The sequence below is a fragment of the Bos grunniens genome, chromosome 11, assembly GCF_055505025.1.
Source record: "Bos grunniens cultivar Pamir isolate PY7600 chromosome 11, Bosgru_T2T1.0, whole genome shotgun sequence".
In the NCBI taxonomy this organism is placed as follows: domain Eukaryota; kingdom Metazoa; phylum Chordata; class Mammalia; order Artiodactyla; family Bovidae; genus Bos; species Bos grunniens.
In genome coordinates this window covers 45,141,091-45,149,659 of record NC_141175.1, presented here as the reverse complement: position 1 = coordinate 45,149,659, position 8,569 = coordinate 45,141,091, and the positions used below count along the sequence as shown (strand labels likewise).

The 8,569-nt window shown below is 40.3% G+C and overlaps 1 long non-coding RNA gene across 1 annotated transcript; it reads left to right on the top strand.

Moving 5' to 3' along the window:
* Positions 1–960: 960 nt before the first annotated feature.
* Positions 961–8,340, top strand: LOC147363038 (uncharacterized). Its single transcript, XR_015136722.1, has 2 exons — positions 961–1,091; positions 8,088–8,340. It is a non-coding gene; the product is annotated as an uncharacterized LOC147363038 (long non-coding RNA).
* The last annotated feature ends 229 nt before the right edge of the window (positions 8,341–8,569 follow it).

Genomic DNA, 8,569 nt, shown 5'->3' with positions numbered 1-8,569 from the left:
GAATAGCCCTGTGGATCAGGAGCAAAACTGCTGAAAAGCACTGGTGGAGGGTCATTCGCTCCCTAGTGTCTTAATGCTCCATTTCATCAAGTTTGTAAAAGTTGCTCAGTTGTGTCTGTTCTTTGAGACCCCATGGACTATACAGTCCATGGAATTCCCCAGGCCAGAATACTGGAGTGGGTAGCCTATCCCTTTTCCAGGGGATCTTCCCAACCCAGGAATCAAACTCGGGTCTCATGCATTGCAGGTGAATTCTTTACCAGCTGAGCTACCAGGGAATGCTCCATTTCATCAAGTTTGAGCTATGTCCATTTCTTAAAGCTTTTGGCCTGTGATAGGTGTTGTTCAAAACATGATGTCCAGTGACTTGAAGCAGAAGATTAAAGGAGGAAAAACTGCTATTTTGGAAGAATAATAACAATTAAGTACCTGAACTTGCAGAACAAAACAAAACACCCCAAACCTGAAACAATACCAACAAACAAACAGAAGACTCCAAACCCACAAGAGAGAGTACTGTTAAAGCCTCCTCTCTACTTCTGGTATCATCTCTGGAAACCAAATTTTATTAGAAATACGAAAATGGGATAAAACTTTGAAGACCATTTCTTGTCTGTTGGGTTCTCCCCGCCCCCCCCCCCCCACCGCCCCCGACTCTGCCCAGGTCCCTTAACTATCAGATATCTATTGTAAGGGATCCAAATACATCTTGAAGACTTTGTCTTATCCACTGAGTTTATTCATCTGACAACATACAGGTTTGCAAGATGAAAGATGGCAGGGAGGGTTTTACAGATTGAGCATCTATTAGGGTTTTCTGAGATTGGGATCTGCTTTTTAAAAAAAGCACTCCAAGGTAATGACTAACGTACCAGAAGGCCTGATGGCACAAATAGCTATCTGAGACAAAGTTGTTCAATGAGGTTCAATAACTGTACTGTTTTTTGCTGTGTCCTGTAGCATTTCAGTATCTAGATGTGTTGTCCTTTAAGAACCACCACTGCTGAAATGCATCCTCTACAACAGAGTTCCCCAGCCCCAGCAACGTGACCTTTTAGGAATCGGACCACACAACAGGAGGTGAGCGGCAGGTGAGTGAGGGAAGCTTCATCTGTATTTACAGCCATTCCCCATCACTCACATCCCCTTGGTTCATGGAAAATCTGTCTTCCATAAAACTGGTCCCTGGTACCAAAAAGGGTGGGGCCCACTGCTGTACACTAAGGTTTCTTCTAGGTGGGAACATCATGGTCCCTTATCTTTTATTTCTACCATTAATTTTGGAGAAACTTCCACTCCTCTAGGAATGTCAGCAAAGCTGACTTTCCCACAGACCCTGAGTCCTATTATTTATGAAATCGGTGATTCTATTCATTGTTACGCATAGTAGGACTGGCTTCATATTAATTTTAGAAACTCTTTTCTCTTGGGACCACACAAGCCATGAAATGACCTGATTTGCCTTTTAGGAGGTAAGAAATCAAAAGCATTCAGTCTTGACCTTTTAAAATTCTTGATAGTCTAGTTGAAATTCTTGGAAACATAATGGAGTAGTTCATGATTGCTTTGTAAATTTACCAGTTGCATACATTTAAAAACTGTCCAGAATTAGAAGAAATATCATGACAAATATTTTAAATATTCACTGTCAGAAATGTACCACAGACCAAGGTCCTGCCATTCCCAGATGGTGTGTTAAGAATTTCTTTTAACTTTGCTAACATTCTGCTGCTTTGATTGAGGTGAGATGAAGAAATAATAAAACAACTAATGAAAGTAAATTAAAATGCTAAATGTTTTTAATGCTGTTAAATGTTTTGAACTTGTTAGCTCTGTCCTCTGTGAATTAAATGAAGGATATGCTCTCTGGCTTGGATAAAATACATCTGAATCCATGTTCTTCTCAAATACAATTGGAAATATTGGTTCCTATAATTTGATCCCATCAATGTAGTGAATTTATTCCAAGCAAATAATTAAGAAGTGCCCAAAGGTTTAACTACATGTTGATAATAGCAAAAAAAATTGGAGGTAACCTAACATTTAGGTTGGCCAATCTTGGAGGAAGAGTTAAACAATGGCACACACATGCAGTGGAGTTCTTGTAGCCATTTGTAAAGATGTTGCAAAGGAACATTTGATGATGTAATAAGATGACCAATATACGCTGAATGGAAAGTGCAGTTCACAAAATAGTATACAGCATTTGTTTTTAACCCTTTTGGGTTCCACATATGTATTTGAAAATCTGAGTGAAATGTACATTATCCTGGATGGTCTCTTCCAAGCTTGGCTTTTGGCAGTTTACCCATAAAACTTAAGTTTCTCCTTGGTTTGTAAGTTAGGTAAATCATGTAGTACTGACTTTGAGACTTTCCCCTAAATTTTATGTAAACAAAAAAGCTTCATGCATAACTTAAGAGGAGATCTACTATTCATGAAGATGATTTTAATGTTCTTGGTGCTCATTTTTGAAGGTCTTTCCTTTTTTCCATCTAATGTAAAATACTCAGCAGAGAGCTTGACATGTAGTATAACAAATACACAAATGATACTGCTATTTTCACTCACATGCATTGATTTACCCATTCAAATTCTTATTGAACAATTACTTTGAAATGGCTAGCCAGTGGTGAATAAGACTGATATCATTCTGCTCCCCTACAGTTTCTTACTGTTTATGGGGGCATGCAGACATCAATCAACCACTGAAGGAAAAGCGGGGAGAGCACTACAAGGTGGAGACAGAGTACCATGTGAACATAGATGGGCGCTCAGCCTCTTCTGAGATGTCAGGGAAGCTAAGATCCTAAGGGGGAAGTGAGATTAGACTGGAAGTTGGGATACAGTGGATGGGAAGGAAACAGCATTCCAAGAAGAGAAAACAGCATGAAGAGAGGGCTCTGAGTCGACACTTGACCTGGATTCCAGTAGGTTTTCATAATTTAGAAAAGGTGTATGCTTAGTTTTTGGCAGTCAAGAGAAGTGTAATTACTACTCTTTCCTTTAAAATGGACTTCTTTCTGTTTTCAAAGTTTGTCTTCCGTAACTCTATTTAGATTGGACATCCATTGCAATTATGGTGATCTTCCCAATAGCTCCAAGTATATGTAGAATGTATCGTGGAAAGTAAGCCTGCAAGACTGTTCAACAACAAAGATTGATCAAAGAGAGCATTTGATCACCATTATTTTTCTGGGGGGAAAAAAGGTTCTACTTGCCCCATAATGTGTACAGATGGATCTGACTTTCTTCCTTTGAAGTCTGTTTGAATATATAAATAGATGCAAGGTCACTAGAAATTAAAAATATGGTAGATCATTTTGCAGGCATATCTGACTAGACTGGACCCTCTTATAGAGTTGCAGTTATATCAAATTTTGCAGCAAGCTTGAGTCCATGAAACCAGATTTTGTGGAAGAGAAAGTTCAGTGTAAGTTCACAGACAAAGGATGTGACAGAACCACTTTGTGAATATCAAAGACTGAAAAAAAAGTTACTTCCCTATATTTAAGCATTACTAGCCTCCCTCTTCCTACATAACATCATGTAAGACAATATTGCAAACAAATGCCCAGACAGATGTTGAATTATTTATAAGAAACAGACTACTGCTGTGGATTAGAGAGAAGAAATAACAAAGCAAGAAATAATACTGTTATAGAGACTTATAGAGTAAAAGCGGGCTTCCCTGATAGCTCAGTTGGTAAAGAATCCACCTTCAATGCAGGAGACCCCAGTTCTATCCCTGGGTTGGGAAGAAGGGATAGGCTATTCACTCCAGTATTCTAGGGCTTCACTTGTGGCTCAGCTGGTAAAGAATCTGCCTGCAACGCGAGAGACCTGGGTTTGATCGCTGGGTGGAGAAGATTCCCTGGAGAGGAGAAAGGCTAGCCACTCCGGTATTCTGGCCTGGAGAATGCCATGGACTATATAGTCCATGGAGTCACAAAGAGTCAGACACGACTGAGAGACTTTCACTTTCAGAGTAAAAGCACTTCTATCCCTGGGTTGGGAAGATCCCCTGGAGGAGGGTATGGCAACCGACTCCAGTATCCTTGCCTGGAGAATCTCTTGGGCAGAGAGGCTTGGTGGGCTACAGTCCATAGGGTTGCAAAGGGTTGGACAGGACTGAAGAGATTTAGCATGCACAGAGTAAAAGCAACAGAGTAAAATCACATAAGCAAATGTGTGTGAGAAATATCTGGAGATTTACTCCCACAGGAAGGCTGTATGCTGTCACTTGCTTCATGTTTTTTGCTATTATCAACATGCAGATCCTTACTTGAGAAGAGAAACAACACCTGGGAAACTAGCTGTACTGTATTACTTAACATTTATTTATAACTTTTCAACAATTTCCATAACCAGCATTATGTAGTCACAGATGTCTTGGTAATCAGGATCACAGGCTCTGATGGCCATATTTCTTTTTAATAATATATTTATTTTATTGTATTTTTTAACTTTACAATATTGTATTGGTTAACCCTCCTCCTTCCTCCCTCCCCGTACCATCCCTCTGGGTCATCCCAGTGCACCAGCCCCAAGCATCCAGTATCGTGCATCGAACCTGGACTGGCGACTCATTTCATATATGATATTATACATGTTTCAATGCCATTCTCCCAAATCATCCCACCCTCTCCCTCTCCCACAGAGTCCAACAGACTGTTCTATACATCAGTGTCTCTTTTGCTGTCACAGGATCATCGTTACCATCTTTCTAAATTCCATATATATGCGTTAGTATACTGTATTAGTGTTTTTCTTTCTGGCTTACTTCACTCTGTATAGCCATATTTTTAAAAAGAGATGATTTGTAGTGTCTCAGGGACGTTTGATAACTTTGAGCTTTCCAGTCCTTGCCTATTCACTATTGTGTTTTTACAACAGACTACGTCAGTGATGACAATTAGAAGATTTTGAAGCTCTATTCTAGTGCCTTTTTCAAAAGAAATATCTTAAGACTGTCTGCTTCTAAGGGTTTTATTGTTCTATTTTTTTTCAGACGTAAGTGGCCAAGATAGTATTTATATTTTGGCCAAGAGCCAAGAGAAAATCTCAATGGTTACCACTTGGGTAGGGATACAGAAGAGCTAAGAATCTTAAGAGGGCCCTTTCTCTTTAGAAGGTTATTCTAGGGTGAAGGTGTGTGCCCAAAGCTTCCTTTGTGCCACATCTACTAAATCCTCCTAATTTTAAATTTAAGTCTGAATCAGATTTCTTTATAACAAAATCATATTTAAATTAAATCATAGCTTTAAAAATTAAAATATCGATAATCCTTTCTACTCCTGATTAGGATTTAGAAAGCACGTAATGTACATTGAAATATATTTTTCCCTCTTGTGGGTAGGGACTTTTTCATGAAGTCAGATTTGTCTCTTTTTTTAACTCTTTCATCCCTAATGCCTAGAACAGTGCCTGGCCCAGAGTAGGTGCTCCATAAACATGAACGAATGAAATAAGATATTTAAGTGATTAAGGTAAACCAGAAGAGAAACACTCATATAACCTATATGTATAGACCTTAGTCGTCTTGAACCACAAAATTAGTCACATTTGATACCCACTTTATGATGGCTTTGAACCTCTGCCTGGTTCTATGGGAAGCTAACTCCCATCAGATAGTCCCCAGGGATTTCTTAGAAGTCCTGAATGTGAGGGATCCCATGTGTTTAGAAATGGAACCAATAGGTTCTTCTCTAGCTATGTGGCTGAGCCACTATACCCAGCCAGACTCCATCTATAGCACTGGGAGAGAGGTTACTGTTTTCCTCTTTGCTACTCTGTCCCAAGCCTGACACAGACTTTCCTTAGTTGCTCATAGCATAGCTGAAATGGGGCTGCAATTTGGGGTAAAACTTGTATAGGGTGTTAGAGTTAAGAGTTTTGTATAGGGTGTTAAAAATAAAATTCAATTGGGTAAATTTGAAGATCTAGTTACTCAACAATTCATGTATCAGGCAGTGTCCCACTGAGCAATCAGAAAGGTGCTCCAAGGGGTCATACCAAACAGGAGAGTTTTATAGGTAGAAGTGGGCACAGACAAGGCAAGAGTAGCTTACCTCATCCTTTTTTGGAGAACAGAAGGAGTTTATCAGGTGGATTACCTCACTAGTGCTGACCTAGAAATTCCAGACTGACCATTTTAAGATTATGTTCCTGGGAGGAGTTGAGACTGCAATTAGGTTAGGTATTAAATCTTGATTTGTTGATGTGGATCTTAGCAGAAGTGACTCCATTTTGGACCTGTTGTTTCTTTTTAACCTGGTGATTACTGCTGTATTAGGTTGTACATAGAACCCATGAGTTCCAAATCTAGCCACATGAGTTTGGAGGCACTCAACCTGTCTCAGTGTGGCAAAGGTCAGCCCCTTCCCACTGCTGGGAGTTCCTTCTCTTAGATCACAATGTCTTTAAAAACATTTGCAAGTACATGAGGGCCTAATGCTTGGTCCAAACAACAAATGCTAAGGCCATCCAGGTATAGGTGGTCAAAGGTACTTGCACCACAAAGGTGAGAGCTGTTGCTGCTTGAAAATATAGACATGAACTAAAATGTGATCCTGATAGTAGGTAATGAAGCTACAACTACCTTCGAACAGAGGAACATCTACTTCTCAGGCTAGATAGCCAGAAAGTTTAATCTGGGTAGAATCTGCCCTGGAATGTGTCAGAATGCCAGATCTTACAGTATGTTAACTTCACATTCAGCCATAAAGTTGCTGCTACTGCTGCTAAGTCACTTCAGTCGTGTCCGACTCTGTGCGACCCCATAGACGGCAGCCCACCAGGCTCCCCCGTCCCTGGGATTCTCCAGGCAAGAACACTGGAGTGGGTTGCCATTTCCTTCTCCAATGCATGAAAATGAAAAGTGAAAGTGAAGTCGCTCAGTTGTGTCCAACTCTTAGGGACCCCATGGACTTCAGCCTACCAGGCTCCTCCGCCCATGGGATTTTCCAGGCAAGAGTACTGGAGTGGGTTGCCATTGCCTTCTCCGAGCCATAAAGTTAGGCTAGATTTTAATGAAAAGTGAAAGTGAAGTTGCTCAGTCGTGTCCGACTCTTAGTGACCCGATGGACTTCAGCCTACCAGGCTCCTCCGCCCATGGGATTTTCCAGGCAAGAGTACTGGAATGGGTTGCCATTGCCTTCTCCAAGCCCTAAAGTTAGGCTAGATTTTAAAAAATAGGAATCCAAAGCAGGTTTTTATTTTTGTCTCTTAAGGTTTAGATTTGCTTTTGAGGCAAAAATACTAGTAGGGATGTGATGCAGAAGTAGTGGTCAATTTAACACAAGTCCACTCCTTGCTCCCCATCAGTTTCACATTCCATTTACTTTTGGGGCCCACCCTTGGTTCCCCGAATATGTGGAGAGGGCTGACCACACTGGGCACTCAGTGTAATGAAATGTTTTACTTGTGAGTTTTGCATCAACTCACACGTCATTGCAGAACAACCTGTGTTCCACAACTTTCATCAGTCTAAACCTTTGTGAGCAAGGTATCGGAGCTTCCTTGTCTGTCAGTATTGAGCTAACTTTGTGGCATTAAACGGAGAAGATGATGGCGTTGCCATTAAGATGTGAAGTAGGACTGTGGGCATGGCTTTTTCAAGGCCTCCATGTACTTGCCAAACTCCCTACATGGGTGATTTGAATGAACCGGTAATTTTGCTGAGTTTTTTTTTTTTTTTTAATTTCCTTATGTCACTCCAAGTTTTACATCCCTTCCTTGTTTATTTATATCACATGAATTCCTCTTACTGAAGAGAGGAGATGTGATGTAAGTTAAGAAAGAACAAGGACTCTGGAGGCAAGTGGGTCAGCTCTGTCATGTTCTAGTCACATGACCTTGGACAAGTCATTTCCTGTCCTCTGAGCTGACTTTGCAAAACAGGGAGATAATTCCTTCCATCAGGGCTGCTGAGAGGTTTAAAGATAAAACTGTAGGAAGGTAACTTTGCAAAATGCCTGTCACACTGTCAATGCTCACAATGGGTAGCTACTATTTTTCTTGATTTTGTCTTTCATGTTTCTAGTTTCTTGGTGGAAGAGTCATAACTGTTTTATTTTTTTCAACAGGTACACAACAGGATCGTTGATGGTGTTTGTGTCTGTATCAGTTTTATCTACTCACCAGCCTAAGCCATGGAAGCAAGTGTTCTTGCTCCTTCTCCATGCCCTGCTTGTGGGACGTCTCTCCCTTCTCCCCACTTTTCTCATCCTCCACCTCTTTATCACTCACTGTCACCCCTTTATCAAGGTAGAAAATGTGGGCACACCACTACCAGTTTTCAGCATAGTTTTAATAAAAAAAATTTTTCATATAATCCCATAACACTAGGTGGTTTCTGTCTAAAAATCAAAACCCAAGACTATTGTGTGGGCCAAAAAAACATATTTGGCAACTGGCTTTTTAAATTTTTTTCTACCATTTTTCATACAATGTACACTTAATACAACTCTGAGACTCTTTGAGAACAAGTTAGCAGGAATTGGTGAAACGTTTTTATAGACTAAAAATTCCACTTACATCCTTGGTTTTGATCCTAGTGAATAAAGGA